The 15228-nt window shown below is 47.0% G+C and overlaps 1 protein-coding gene across 2 annotated transcripts in view; it reads left to right on the top strand.

Moving 5' to 3' along the window:
* Positions 1 to 15228, top strand: part of TRAM2 (translocation associated membrane protein 2) — a 78714-nt gene that overhangs the window by 24676 nt on the left and 38810 nt on the right. The window lies entirely within an intron of this gene.

The following is a 15228-nucleotide window of genomic DNA, read 5'->3' as shown; positions in this document are numbered from 1 at the left end:
CAGTCGCGCCCTGGTGGGCACTAGAAGGGCTAAACTGGTCTTAGACCTGTTGGTCTCATCCAGGGGGCTGTCCTCTCTGAATCTCTGCTTTCTGTGCTCTGCATGGGAGAGCCCAAAGTTACTCTGGTGAAGGCTGGCAGCCAAGCTAGCCACCAGGACTGCTGGTTCCCATTGCCCTCCTGGTGCACCTGGCCTGTGTGCGGTGGATTGTGGCCCAGGGCCTGCGTAGCATGTGGTTTGGGTTTCGGTGTTAACGTTCCCAAATTGGGGATTGCAGGGGATCAGGTGTCTGTGTTGTCTGATGACACCAACCCTTCACCAGCAGCCAGCTAGGAACCTTTCAGGGGTCTGTGGGATATGCTGTGGGGAATTGCAACAGGGACAAAGAAACCAAGGAAAAACAGAAATAAATGAACACCACAGTCTTAGGCCATTTGAGTGGGCTGTGGAGTGTGTGGGCAGCATGAAACCTCTTTTTCCTTCTCCCCTTCTTGTGTTTCCACTCCCAGAGCCTTCTTGGGTGAGGGCCTTGCTGACCAGTGTAGACCCCCGCTGTGTAAATACACAGCCTCTGTCTCACACCCCCCTCTCTCATTATGCATTCCTTTAATCCACCCCATCTCCAGGTCGCCAGCTGGCAGAGACTCAGCAGATTCCAAACCCCAGCTGGTGCCCAAGTGTTTACACATGGGGCAGCCTGGAAGCCTGGCAGACAGCTTGCCCTCCCCCCAGCTACTCTGCGCTAAGACAAGGTAGAAAGACTTCCCAGGGAGAAGTGGCCTGTATGGAAACTTCCCTGCTCTACCCTCCTTCATCCTCCAAACCCACCACCCCCTTTGCTCACCCACCCTCCAATTGCTGCTCTCTTCTGGAAAAAAAAAAAAGAGAGAGAGAGAGAGAGAGAAAAGAATTCATTTATGGGACTCCCTGGGCAGTCCCTTTCACTCCAGCCACCCTTTATGTAGCACAGAAGGGTTAAAGATCCTTTGCCTCCCAGACCCACAATGGCTCAGCTACTATTTTAGAGATGTGATTCATCCCGAGAAACCCAGTCTCCCTTGGTGGTGGGTATGTTCTGCCAAAGAGCATCATGAGAGCCATACAGTTGTACAGTTGAGGGGTCCTGAGGCCAGGGATAGAGCTGGTCACAGCCTAGGTCAGTGGGATCCCCAAGGTCCAGCGCTCACCTCTTCCTTCCTCTATAAACATTAACACAGGAGGTTTCAGAGCCACAGGGCCAGTTTGCTTAGATCCGAATTTGCCAGAAGCCAGGCCTGTGAAAGAAAGCCTTTTCTGCTAGCTATCAACTCCCCTTGGTCCCTGAGTACTTGGATAGGTCTTTGGGGGTGGGGGATGAGAGTGTGTGTGTGTGTGTGTGTGTGTGTGTGTGTGTGTGTGTGTGTGTGTGTGTTTCTGGCTGGCTGTTTGCTTCCCACTGGTTTTGCGAGGGATAGTACCAGCCTGTGTGGAGGGAAGAGAATTTTGCTGGTGTAATGTGTCCTGCAGCCAGTGGTTGTTTTAACAAGATTCATTAGGATGTGGTGTTAGAATTAAGTCTTAGAGGAGTTGCAGTATAGAGGGGGTCATTGAGGAATGCTCACTGGTTGCACTGTTAAGGGCGGGAAAGTTGTCAGGGAAATGGCTAAGGAACGGGGCTTGCCCAAGTGGAGAGGCGGAAGGCCTTCAGCCAGAGGAGCAGAAGGCAGAATGGATGTGGAATAAGGTGGAGGGGAGACATGGGGAGATTGGGATTACCATCCTTACCAGAGCTGCCCAGCCAAGAGAGAGCCAGGAAGTGAATACTTTCTTCCCACCTTCAAATCTCCAAGGATGCCATAAAAGTCCGGCTCCCTGCTCTAGGCTGCAGGGCAGGTGGAGGGTGCTCTAGCTCAGTAGCACATACGCAGTCTACTTGACCTGCTGTGTGCATCCTGCATTGCAGGTGACAGCAGACAATTGGCAAAGGGGGGAAGCTAAACCCCGGTTCCTGGAGTACCACAGTCCTTGACCACAGGCTTTTCTGGGACAACGAGCCAGTGTCCCCTCATCTACTTTTCCCCCTGTTTTTTGGTGAAACCAGAACCAATCTTGCTCCTTAAAGTGGTGGCATGCTGAAAATGCCTCTGCTTCCGCCTTCCGTGTCTGGTTCAGATAATGCTCAAGTACCACTTAACCCATTTCGTTCTCCTGCTCCAGTGCTGTGCATTCTCAGCCCTTAGGGACCAGGAGAACTTTCCAGTGGCACAGAAATAGGATTGTAATCACTGTTTCCAGTTACCATTAGTCTTTGAGTGTCTGAACGAATCTCACAGGAAGTTGCTTTCCTGACAGTTTTGCAAGGCAAAGCTCCAACTCACTTGTCCGTTAAGTAAATGATAAAATCCAATTACTAAATTATAAAATAGGGCACAGTGGCTTAGGGCTGTGGCTTGAAAGAGTTTGAAATGGTCAGTTACAGAGCTGCCTGCTTTACTTTGAGGGAAGCAGCCTTGTCTTTATCTCATCTGAAATCATTTTGGGAGGCACTGCCCTGAATAGTGCACTGTGCAGGAAGGGCTGAGGGACCTGCTGATGGACTCAGGGGTCGGACATGCCTCTTGGAAGGAAGGGAGGAAGAAGTGAATGAGTCAGACTTCTCAGAGTTGTGAGGACAGCTGACATCTGCAGGACCACACAGTGGACATCCACTCCTCCTTTCCAGGCTGACATGAGAATGTTAAACAGAGTTGCACAGCTCCAGGCATCCTGTGGCACCTTCACAGCACCTGGTGACTGTGTGTTAGTCCTCATCCTTCCACACATTCCACATACCTGCTCTATCTTTCTGGTGCAGCTCTGGTCCTCCCAGAAGTCTTCCCAGAGAGTAAGAAGCGCCATAACCCACCTGCGCTCTTAGAACACTGTTAGGTACTGAACCTCTCCTCGGGGCCAGGGACACCAGGGGTCTGTAGATGGATGAAGACATGGTTTTTGTATGAGGGCGAGGAAAGGGCCTCTGCTTACCCCTGGCCTGACTCTGTCCTGATCTGGGTCACCTTTCCTTCTTTTAAAATCAGTCTTTTAATCTTTTAAAAATATTTATTTGTTTTTATTGGAAAGGCAGATTTACAGAGCAAAGTGAGGGCTCTTGAGATGCTCAAAGCATTGTGTTAAGAATTGTAAGTGTTTGGGCCCGGCGCAATAGCATAGTGGTTAAGGTCCTCTTGCCTTGCATGCGCTGGGATCTCGTATGGCCGCTGGTTCTAATCTCAGTGGCCCTGCGTCCCATCTAGCTCCCTGCTTGTGGCCTGGGAAAGCAGTCAAGGATGGCCCAAAGCCTTAGGACCCTGCAACTGTGTGGGAGACCTGAAAGAGCTCCGGGCTCCTGGCTTCGGATTGGCTCAGCTCCAGCCGTTGCGATCACCTGGGGAGTGAACCATCGGGTGGAAGATCTTCCTGTCTCTCCTCCTCTCTGTATATCTGCCTTTCCAATAAAACTAAATAAATCTTAAAAAGAAAAGAATTTTAAGTGTCTAATATGCTAAGTGGCTTCCTCCTGCATGTGAATAAAGTCTAACTTTGATACCTGCCACTAAAGGCCTTTCCTACCACCTGGCTCTTACCGGCCTTGCAACCTTATCACTGTCCACACACAGACCCCTCGGTTTCACGGGAGAGTCCTATTTCTCCTGCTCTGCACCTTTGTGCAGGTGGTTCTCTCCACCCACAGCGTCTGTTCATCCCTTTAGTAAGGAGGTCAGGTAGGACCTCCTTGATGAAGTTTTCTGTAATAGTGGGGCAGCCTCAGACTGTGTCTTAGTTCCTCTAACAGTCTCCTGAACTGCTTGCATGTGCTCTCTGGTAGAGATGGTTTGGTTGTGTTGTGAATGATCTTTTGCATACTGATTTGGTTGACAAGGCTACCAAGTTTAGTGGTGGCTTTTCTGCCTTTAATGTTTGGGATGGCAGGCATGATTGTCCTGTCTGGGAGTTGATGATACAAATCTTGAAAGGTGGGCTGGAGGGTGAAACATTTGGCCCAGTGTTTAAATCACCACTTGGGACATGCACATACCATATTTGCATGCTTTGTTGAAGTCTCAGTTTCTCTGCTTCAGATCCAGCTTCCTATTACTGTGTACCTGAGCAAGCAACAGAAGAGGCTCAAGTGTTAGGACCTCTGCTTCTTATGTGGAGACCTTGATGGAGTTCCTGGCTCCTTGGTTTCAGCCTGGTCCAGCCCTGGCTGTTGCAGGCATTTGGGGAGCAAATCAGCAGGTGGAAATTCTGTCTTTCTGGATATCAAATAAAATGGGAATAAATAAATATATATGTTTTAAAGAGGCAAGGTAGGGGCATGTGTAGAAATCCTGGAATACCAGGCAGGGACCCTGGTTTTTCTTTAATAGGGAGGCTGGTAGGACTACAGAACACTACTGGTGGGATTTAGAAGATCTGTCTGTTGTCTAGGGCCTGGTTGGGGGAAGTGGTGGGACCAGGCCCCAGGGGTAGTTTTTCTGACTGCTGTGATCATGACTGTGGCCTTCGTTTTTGCCTTGGGGTTTGTGTGTTGTAATGAGGGCACATAGTGGTACATTGGGAAGCCAAAGGAAGAGAACCACCCTCCTCTTCTGCTGCTGCCTCAAAGACCTAGGTGGCAGGCAGTGCCTGCCTCCTTCTGCCCCTCTTTGTGTGTGACTTCCTTCTCTTCTCAGACTGTCACTGTGTGATTGTCTTGCTGAGAGACAGTGCTTCTTGACTGAAGCTTAAGGTCATTGGTGTCCCAGACAGTCCCTCCCTCTTCTCTATTTCCCAGAAACATAGCTGCTAAATGACCTTGGTGGGGTACACCCCAGAGTGTACTTCACTCTGAGACCCAAGTTCATAGCAAGGGGGCTTTCCACAGGGAGCCCTGTGGTGGAAGGGCTCTGGGGTCCTAGACTCCTCTGGCCAGCCTCAAAGAATGAGCAGTAATTTCAGGCCAGGATCTCTCCTCCTCGAGACATTTGATTTTCTTCCTGAGCTGTCTTCTCATGTGAAGTCATAGTCAGGTTCCTGGGGTACTAGGTTGTGGTAAAGACTGGCCTTGCTGCCCTGAGCAAAAGCACCAGGAACTTTAGATGTTACTTAAAAGATCACTTTAAAAAAAATAGAAGATTTATTTATTTGAAAGGCAGAGTCAGAGAGAGATGTTTCATCTGCTGGTTCACTCACCAGTGATAGGAACTGGGCTTGGCTGAAGCCAGGTACCAGCAGCTTCTTCCAGGTCTCCCACATGGGGAGGGAGGGCTAAACACTTGAGTCCTGTGCTGCACTTTTTCCCAGGTGCATTAGCAGGATGTTAGATTCAAACCTGAGCAGTCAGGACTCCATCTGGCACCCTTATGAGATTCCAGTACTACATATGGTGGCACAATTCACCACACCACAGCCCTGGCCCCATAAAATGCCACTTTCATGGTCTTATAATAATATTTTATGGTAAGGAGTATAACTACTGTGTATCTGTGTTAAAGAGTAATTGATGTGAGGATGTGGCACTTAATGTAAATAAATACTGGCAGCTGCGCCAACTTGGCATATTTGGGTTGGGTTCTGGGGGGACTGCTTTGTGCGAAGTATGGGTGCTGTTTCCCTGAGGCCATGCCTTTGGTGGCATCTTTTCTTGGGAGCTCTTGGCTTTGTATTGTTATTCTTCCCTCCACTTGGCTGATGAATCTCAACAGTCCCTTGTGGATATTGCTTGCTTCTGAACAAGGATGTTTGAGTGCTGGATTTTTTTGCTTTTTGTGAATCTTCCTGCATTGGCTTAAGTCACCTGAATCAAATCATAATCATCAGCTTCTGCTCCCCGCCTGTCCTTGTGCAGCCCTTGGCAGGGCTTCATGAACTCATGCAAATGGGATTCATCTGTGCAGACTGTGTGACTGTGTTTCCCACAGGAGCAGGGTGTGCTGTTACCGTATGGACAGTGGAAGGAAATATAGGGGATACACAAGACGACACACAGAGCTGAACACCTGTGCTGGCCTGTCATCTGTAGCGTTAATGGAAAGGGGTCATGGCCAGCTCCAGAGAACACATCAGTTAGTCTCTTTTGCTTGACACACCCCTGATGGAGGAGGAATGTGTAAAAACCAGGACAGAATTTGCCTTCCAGCCCCAGTTCATTCATTTAAAGCATGGATGGAGGTAGACCTTTGGGAAGGGCCTGCTTGATGGGTCCTGCACAAATAGCAAATGAATACAAAACTGATGGGGTGAACTGGTCTTTAGTTTTGCTGGTGGGTTTGGTTTATTCCCCCAAAGATGGATTTACTTTGCTGCATCCCTGTGAACTCAAGGTTCATTTTCATAGCAATCTCTAATCTATACACAATGCAGAGTTAGCATGCTAAGGTGTGATTAGGCAAGTTCCCAGATGGTAAGCAGTAGTTGAGAATGGTCAGAGTGGGAGCAGGTTTTTAGCCCAATAGCTCATACGCCTACTTCCCACATCAGAAATTCAGGCCCTGGCTGGCTCCTGACTCACTTCCAGCTACTGCAGACCCAGGGAGGCAGGTTAAATGGGTTCCCGCCACCCATGTGAGAGACCTGGCTTATGTTCTTGGATCTTGACCAGTGTGGGCATCTAGGAAGCAACCAATAGATGGGAGCATCTCTCTGTTCTTTGTGTCTCAAAAGAACTTACTTTTTTTTTTTTTACAATGAAAGTGTTGTCCTATAGTGAGTTAAGCTACCACTTGTGATGGCTGTGCTCGTTCAAGTATTGGCTTATTGCTTCCCATCCAGGTCCCTGACAGTGTGCCAGGGAAGTAGCTGATGATGGCCTAAGTACTTGGCTTGGACCCTTGCCACCTGTGTGGGAGACCCAAATGGAATTGGCTCATTACTGGCTGTTCTGGGCTTTTGGGGTAATGAAACAGTGGACAGAAGATCTTGCTTCTCTGTCTCCCACTCACCTTTCAACAAATGTGTTTTAAAACTCCCTTTAAGAAAGGAAAAGCTCATTTCTTTAAAAATGCTTTTAAAAACTATAAAATGCATCTATTGTAGATCACTGTCTGCCTTGAGTATTGCTTTCCTTAAACTACAGCAAGCAAAAGGAGGCAAGTATACCTGATTCCTGCCTGGCCCTGCTGCTCTGGGTCTGTGGAGTCGTTGAATCCTGCTATTTCCTTGAACATCAGGAAATACCAGAAGTTCTTTCGGGATGATTGTCCCTGGCACCCACTTGAGAGAGCCCTCAGACAGCCACTGGGCTGGCCTGGCTGTTGAAGACAGATCTGTCACCTTGGAATTACCCACCATGTGTTAACTGCCTTATGCAGTTAAAGCATCTTTTAAAACTGCAAATAGAATCATGCTGATAGGTTGAGGATGCAGTTCTTTCTGGCGACTAAAATCTTGCCTAATCTTAACTCCAAAGTTGCTTGCGTCCTCCAAACCCTTCTTTCTAACTTTTATTTCATTTTAAACATATTCTGTCTTTTTGCCCAAGAGTAGTGATGTGTGGGTGTTTTATTAATATCCTCATGCAACCAGTAATCTAAACGCCGTCATGTGATGCAGGCCAAACATGTTAGAAGAACATTGATGTGCCTGGAGTTATTCTGTATGAGCAATTCTTTATTTATCTTGAGTTTTCAGCTTCTGCAAGGGAGAGTTTGTGAGTATGCTATGCTGTCCAAATAAGGGGAAAAGCTGTTTGAGGGGGAGGGGTGAAGAGTGTAGTCAAGTAATGAGTGTCAGCAATATTTAACCAGGTCCCTTTTAGGGGGAGGATTGGGTCTGTAGATTAAGGCTTCCAGAGAAGGAAAGCACTTAGGTCGTGCAAACGCATGTATGCTTTTTTTTTTTTTCGGTAATTAAGGCTATCTGTAGGACACATGGTCTCAAAACGAATCGAATTGCAAATAAAAAAGAAGTGAGGAAGGATCATGTGGAAGCCGCCTCTTACTCTTGGGCTCTTGATTAATTTCTCAAGCTGGATGTGTCTAGTATGACAGGTTCAAGCTTCATATGCATTTTTAAAAATGCATTTATTTGAAAGGCAGAGCAACAGAGAAGGAGGGAGAGTTCTTCTATCTACTGGTTTGCGCCCAAATGGCCACAGCAGCGAAGTCTGGGTCGGACCGCAGCTGGGAGCCAGTATTCCCTCCTCATTGCTTGGGTACCAGGGGCCCATTGATTTCTCACATACATTAGCAGGGAGCTGGATCAGAAGCAGAGCAGCTGGGACATGGACCAGTACTCCAATATGGAACATTGTGGAAGTTTAGTCCTAAATGGAAGCTTAATCCTGTGAAATACCCTTTTTGCATCTTTTTAAAAAGCTAGACTTCAAAGATTTAAAAAACTCTTTGCATGAACTCTCCTCAGTTTATCTTTATTTCCATAAAAATATATAGGCTTTTAAACCATCAAATATAATGAAGCAAGTTGCATCACTGATTGCAAGTTTTTATCTTGAATATACACCATCATTTTTAACCTGATATGAGCTGCCATCCAGTCTGTGAATAGTGAGTCTGTCCACCTGACCGTCACAGATTTGCAAGGGTTCTGTGTGTGTGTGTTCAGCAGTGCCTTCACATCAAGGCAGTTTTTCAGGTGAGGTGTAGCTGAAAGCCACACAGAAAGGTACTGTCACAGCTCTGCCCCCTGTGTTCCAGCTGTGAGGTGGAGCCCTCCCAGCAGCCCTGGTCATCCAAAATGGAGGTTTTCTGAAAGCCAGAGTGAAAAGTGTCTTTGTTTCAGTCCTGTCTGCTTTTTATTGAATAGAGGGGGAGCTGTAGACCCAAGACCATCATGTCCTGGCCAAGTACATGGTCATGAATGCAAGTGATCCAAGGACTCAGCTGGTTGAATTCAGAAGTTCTGGATGCATGTAGAGGGAGAGAGGACTAAAAGAATCCTTTATGTGACCAAAAAAAAAAAAAGTCTCTTCTCCACCGATGGGGTGTAACTTTCCAGTGTTTTCCTGTCTGATGGAAATTTTCCTATCCACAGCCTCAGCAGATAGATGCAAAGTCCATTTGCGGAAAGTGAGTGGCTGAGCCAATTGGGCTTCCTGAAGGACTAGCTGGGCTGGGGGATAAGGCAGGGAGAACCTACTTTCAAAGGAGACATTTCTTTTCAACATTGAAGGCCCTCCCACTCTCGCCACGTGGCCCCTTCCAAGGGCCGTACATGGACATATTGGCCAAGGTGGGGGGGGAGGGGGAACAAAACAAAAAATACAGAATGAATCCAACTGAAGAATTCAGTGTGCAGAGGAAGTGATGAGATGGCTCCTATAACTGTTCTTCTCTTTTATCTTTGGTGGCTGGCCATCCTCTTGCAGTGAAGAGAATTGGCATCGGCTTAGCATTCAGAGGCCTTGAGATTCCTAGTGCCTGTGGTTGAGGGGCCAGTGAGTTAACATTTTTGCTCTGCCAGTCTAGCTGATACCTGGCTCTTGTTTTCCCAGGCAGAGAAGCTAAACTATATATTTTAAATTTTGGCTAAGAGCTCTCAGCAAGTTGTTAATGTGAGGCTTGGTTTGTGATATCAAAGACTGAACAGGCTCAAGAAATTAGAGTTTTTTTTTTTTTAAAGATTTATTTTTTATTATTTTTTCATTGGAAAGGCGGATATACAGAGAGGAGAGACAGAGAGGAAGATCTTCCGTCCGATGATTCACTCCCCAAGTGAGCGCAACGGGCCGATACTATGCCGATCCGAAGCCAGGAGCCTCCTCCGGGTCTCCCACGCGGGTGCAGGTTCCCAAAGCTTTGGGCCGTCCTCGACTGCTTTCCCAGGCCACAGGCAGGGAGCTGGAAGGGAAGCGGGGCTGCCAGGATTAGAACCGGCGCCCATATGGGATCCCGGGCGTGCAAGGCGAGGACCTTTAACCACTTGCGCCACCGCGCCGGGCCCGAAATTAGAGTTTTTTGAAGATGGCCGTGAGGACTACCTTTAAGGATATTCATTGTAGACCACCTCTCTTGGCCTTATCTTTCCCTTATCTGTCTTTAGAATGGGGACAATATCAGTACCTGCAGTGTAGTATTGCTTGAGATTTACATGTGATCATTCCTGGAAAGCCAATAAAAACCATGCCAGGCATTTTGTCAGATCTTCATCATCATCATCATCATTTTTGTTGTTAAAGGATGTGGAAACTGGGGTCCAGAGCTCCAACACCTTGCTGAGGGTCGCCCTGCTGGCCCACAGCAGTGTTAGGATTGGCATGTATGCTGTGCTGAGCTGGCAGCAGTGGTTTCACCAGCATCAACGTGGTTGCAAGCAAGGGCTCAGGTTCATATGCAGCTAATAGAACATGGCGTGTGGAACAGTTCTGGTTTTGTAATGGCTACACAAGCATGCACAACTACCTTGCTTTTGTGTTTGATGCTTTGTCTTCATTAAAAATGTTAATGACTTTCTCGCTCTCGCTCTCTTTCCTCTTCCTTCCATCCCTCCCTCCCTCTCTCCCTCCCTCCCTCTGTATGTGTGTGTATGTGTGTGTGTGTATGAGAGGGATGTGGTCCCTTCTGCCTGATTCAGTGTTCTCCCTTTGCATTAGTGTGTTGGCACATTGTCACTTTTAACCTTTCACCCACAGAGTGGCATTTAAAATGCTATTAAGCTCAATCATGTTTCCTATAAACAGCCTTAGAAGGATGAGAAATAATGGGAGTGACATTTTTAATAGGCTCCTATTTCTGGGTTCCCTGTGTTACACACACTCAGCTGGTGTGTACAGAGAAAAGCTGTTGAGTTGTTTTGTCCCTGTCTGAGTTTGGATGAGGGTGATGGAGTGAAGATTTGCCAAGCTAAAGGATGGTGGGAAGCATCAAGAAATGGCTCTCCCTGTTGGACTGGTGCTTTTGGGGTTTGTCCATTACAGGATGTGATGCTTCCGGGGTGGATCTCGCCTTGCTCCTTTCAATGACCAATGAGATAGAGAGTCACCTTGGCCAGTGAGGAGGTCTTCCTGGAATGAATTTTTGTAGATGAACTTTATTCTTTGCTCTTTTTCTTTGGTCTCAATATATACAATTTTTTTTTCATTTTTCTTTAATTTTTTTGGGGGGGGAGAGACTGACTGTTTATATTGTGATTCACTCCCCAAGTGGCTGCAACAGCCAGGGCTGTGTGCCAGGCTGAAGCCAGGAACTAGGAGCTTTTTCAAGTGTCCACATGTCTAGCATGGCATCAGGGAACTGGATCAGAATTGGAACAGTGGAATTTGAACCAGTGCCCACATGGGATGCTGGTGTTACAGAACTGACTTTATCCTTTACATCACAACACCAGCCCCATAATTAAATAAATAATTTTAAAATAGAAAAAAAAAGGCTAAGTTGAATGTTGCTTTTTCTGCTTGTGTAGAGGATTCTAAAAGTTACTTTGCCTCTCTGTGCACCAAGTTCAGCTTACTTGTCTGTAGGATGGGGAACTTTCCCCATCTTGCTGAGGTAGGGTGAGGTGGGAGCAAGCATGGCTGCCATCAGAGGAAGGTGCACATCTCAGAACTAACTTCTGCTGCTATTGCCAGGGGATAGGATCGGAAAAATACTGGAATCTGATATTTTTCCCCAGTTCAGAACCCTAGACTCTGTTGTTTTCAAAATTATGTTCAGACTTATGTTTAACATCCACCTGTGGTTGAAGTATGAATCAATCAAATATATATTTATGGGCCCCCAACTACATGTCCAGTACTGGAACTGTCCAGGGAGGAAGAGGATGTGCACAGAAGTATAAATGTGGCAGTTGGCAAGGGAGGGTTAGCTAACACAGCCCGGTGCTGGCTTCCCTGCTTAATTTGTATTTAACTTTTTCTAAGTGTTTTCTCTAGTCTTGATTGTGTTAAACACTATGAATAGAAGAGAATGAAGGCAGGCTAGATCCCTATTTTCCTAGTACTTAATATTCCAGCAAAGGAAGAAATATAAAATAAGCCACTTACCAGCTACACAGTTAAGATGGGTGAAATGTAGCATGTGTAAATGATACCTTCTGAAAGCTATTTAAAAACACAGCAACCTGATGCTTCTGGAGCTAATACTCAGGTTTGCTCTAATACATTTGTCTTCTTTCGTTTTTCTGGATTTTGTTTTTGCAAATTCATTGACTTCCTAAAATGTGTTTGTAACCCCAGAATCAGTCTTTGACATCTGTGGTTATTCACAGACATTTGCAGAAAGACAAAACTCTTGAATTGCCCCACAGGTCGATGGGAAGCCTTCTCTGTCCTGTTCAGCTCTTGACACACTGTGAACTAGTGTAATTTTTGCACTCGTGTTTTCTGTGTCCTTGTTGCTGATTTCACTGTTTTAAATGACAGGAAGTGCTTTCTGGTGCTCCTAAATGTGAGGCTGTAATGTATTTCAAGGATGACACAAGTGTTATTTCAGCCTTGTTCGGGTGTGTTACATAGAGTAATGTTGCCCTTGAATTCAGTGAGTTCCTGACATATATTATTATACAGTTGTCTTGAAACAGAAATACACATAATGGAAGGTCATGTTTTGATCTGTTGCAAATGAGACCAGAAGTTTGTTGGCATCTCGCCTTGTGTTTCTGGTAGAAGCAGTGCTTCCATCTTGGCTGGTTTGGTGTTCATTGTGACTTGACAGAATGTGACTATTGTGATTTGTCTGAGAATTGACTGTGTCCACAGCTTAGGGTAAAGGTAAATGTGGGCCCCCATTCCACAGGTCTACCTTCTGTTATTTTTTAAAAGAAAGGATTCTCAATCTTGACTGCATCTTGGAATGCTCTGGGAAGGTTGAACCATCAGGGCCCAGGGCATCAGTTCAATGTTCTGGGAAGGTTGACCTATCAGGGCCTGGGCATCAGGATTTGCAGAGTTCCTCCTTGGACTCTTGGGCAGCTAGGGCTGAACACGGTGTGCTGCGGTACTCTGCACATTGAGCAATGACCTACCTTGGAGATGGACTCTAACTCTTTGGAGCCTCGTTATCCAGGGAGTGACTCTCTGGACACCTGTTAGTGCTCCCTAGTTGGGGCAACAGGGGTCATGCCAGGACACTGTGGATGGACAGATGGACAGATGGCACCAGCCATCACCTCCTTCACTCCCACACAAACTCCAGAACCCAGGGAACGATCCCCAGGCATCCTGGGGAGAAAGGCTGTCCTCAGATCATCCTTCTTGAATAGCTCACTCTGAGGAGACAAAGTTTGTCTTTGAGGGCATCATGGGGGATCCTAGTGTGGAGGGTCAGGTGATGGAGGCAAGGCTGACCATTATGATGGGGGTTCAGTGGGAGAGTGACTGTGGCTGGGTGTTGGTCAGGGTTGTGCTTAGGCAAAGCTGGGTTCAGGTGGTTTAGCTGCAGGTCGGGTCTAGAGGGGAAGACTGTTGGTGACAGAAGAGAGTGCCAGTGAGTAGCAAGAGAGTGGCACCTGATAAAGAGGAAACCAGAGCAGTGGACTGAAGCAGATGCAACTTCTTCACATTTTTTTTTCCATCTTGTTCAGTGAGTGGTTGTGGACTGTGGTGTAGTGGTCACGGGGTGGGGGTGGTAAGGTGGATAGTTTGTGAGATGGTCACAGCTTCTGGGAACTGTGAAGAGTGTGTGGAGGTGATAATATAGAAGAGAGGCACGTAGGCTCTCACATGAGAAGAGAGCAGGCCCCAGGGCAGCTAGGAGGGTTTGTGTGGGAGGTTACAAGGGAAGATGACTGAGAGTCTCATCAGTAGAACCCTGTTGTGCATACATGTATGTGTGGCTGTGTGGGAGAAGTAGAATATGAAATGAGACTAAAATCCTAGAAGGAGCTAGCAAATAGATTTTGGCTGAAATCAGGCATGTGTATTCTGAAGAGAATGCAGATAATTGAATGCCAGGTAGGTAGGGAACCTAGAAAAATGATCCTTCTCTTATTTCAGAAGTAGAGAGACATATCAAGGGTTCACATCCAGATTTCTCCCAAATAACTGAAATGGGTCTCAGGAACCCAATTTGGGTCTCTCCTGAAGGGATCTGAGCCACCACCTGCTGCCTTCCAGATGTGCATTGCAGGAAGCTAGAAGCAGAGCTGCTCCTTGAATCCAGGTAGTCTAATACAGACTAGGGATGTCTTAACCCTGTAGCAACCGCTAGTCCAAATACCTTCCCTGAAAAGGGTCTTAGGGACCAAGTAATGAGGTGCTCAGTTGGGGAATGGGGCGGACCTGTGTGTTTGGTCAGGGCTTTGTTTCCAGAGCTTGTTTCCATTGGGCTTCCCCTACAAGCTGGACAGAACATGTGGGAGGCAATGGTACTAACCCCTACACAAATGCATGAGAAGACTCCTGGGCTGTGTTGCCTGTGCCTGGTAAATGACAATACAGGGCAGTGGTTCTTATTATCTCTAGACAGTTGCTCCCTAAAGGAGAGGGCTGTCTGGCGTGTAGGCCAGGGATAGTCACCTATCACTTCCGGGTCAGGAGTGGGAGTGTCAGGAGCTGCATTGTAGTGGAGCAATTAAGCTGCAGCCTGCAGCACTGGAAATCCCATATTGGAGCTTTGGGTCAAGTCCTGGCGGCCTACCATCTGATCCTTACTGATGCACTTGGAAAAGCAGCAGGGGAGAGCCCAGTGTGTAGGCCCCAGCACCTACATGGGAGACCTGCGTGGTGTCCTGGCCTCCTGATTTTGGCCTGGCCCTGCCATTGTGACCATTTGGTAGGTGAACCAGCTGATGGAACTACTGTCTCTGCCTCACCTTCTCTCTTTGTCAGTCTTCCTTTCAAATAATAAAAATGAATAAGCAAATAATAAAATAAATAACTAAAAAATAAGTGAATATTAAACAACAGCATCTGAGAGACAAAGGGGGTCTGTAATGTGTTACTCATTGGTTCTCATGGCAATTTGGTCATGATAACATGTGTTTGCCCTACACCCTCCCCACACTGCCCATCTTTCAGACCTCTTTGGAAGGGAACCAGCAACTCTTTATTAATGAGTCTCCAGGGTTTCCTGGGAAAGGCCTGCTCCTATCTAGGCCTCATGTGTGGCCCAGGACAGCAGGGATGATGACTGCCAAACCCCAATTTTCATGAGCCTGACAGGAGCCCAGAGATGAGGTTCTGCAAATACCCCCATTTTTATATACAGAAACTGAGGCTCAGGATATAAGGTTATTTGCTTGGCCAGCAAACAGCACAGCCAGCATTTGAACTCAGATATTCCATTCTTGAGTCCAGACATCAAATTCCCACATTTTATCATCTCTGCCTTGCTG

The sequence above is a fragment of the Ochotona curzoniae genome, unplaced genomic scaffold (genome assembly GCF_017591425.1).
Source record: "Ochotona curzoniae isolate NIBS_2020 unplaced genomic scaffold, NIBS_Ocur_1.0 contig_3819, whole genome shotgun sequence".
Lineage (NCBI taxonomy): Eukaryota > Metazoa > Chordata > Mammalia > Lagomorpha > Ochotonidae > Ochotona > Ochotona curzoniae.
Note: the sequence above shows the minus strand (reverse complement) of the source record. Positions and strands in the feature narration are given on the sequence as shown.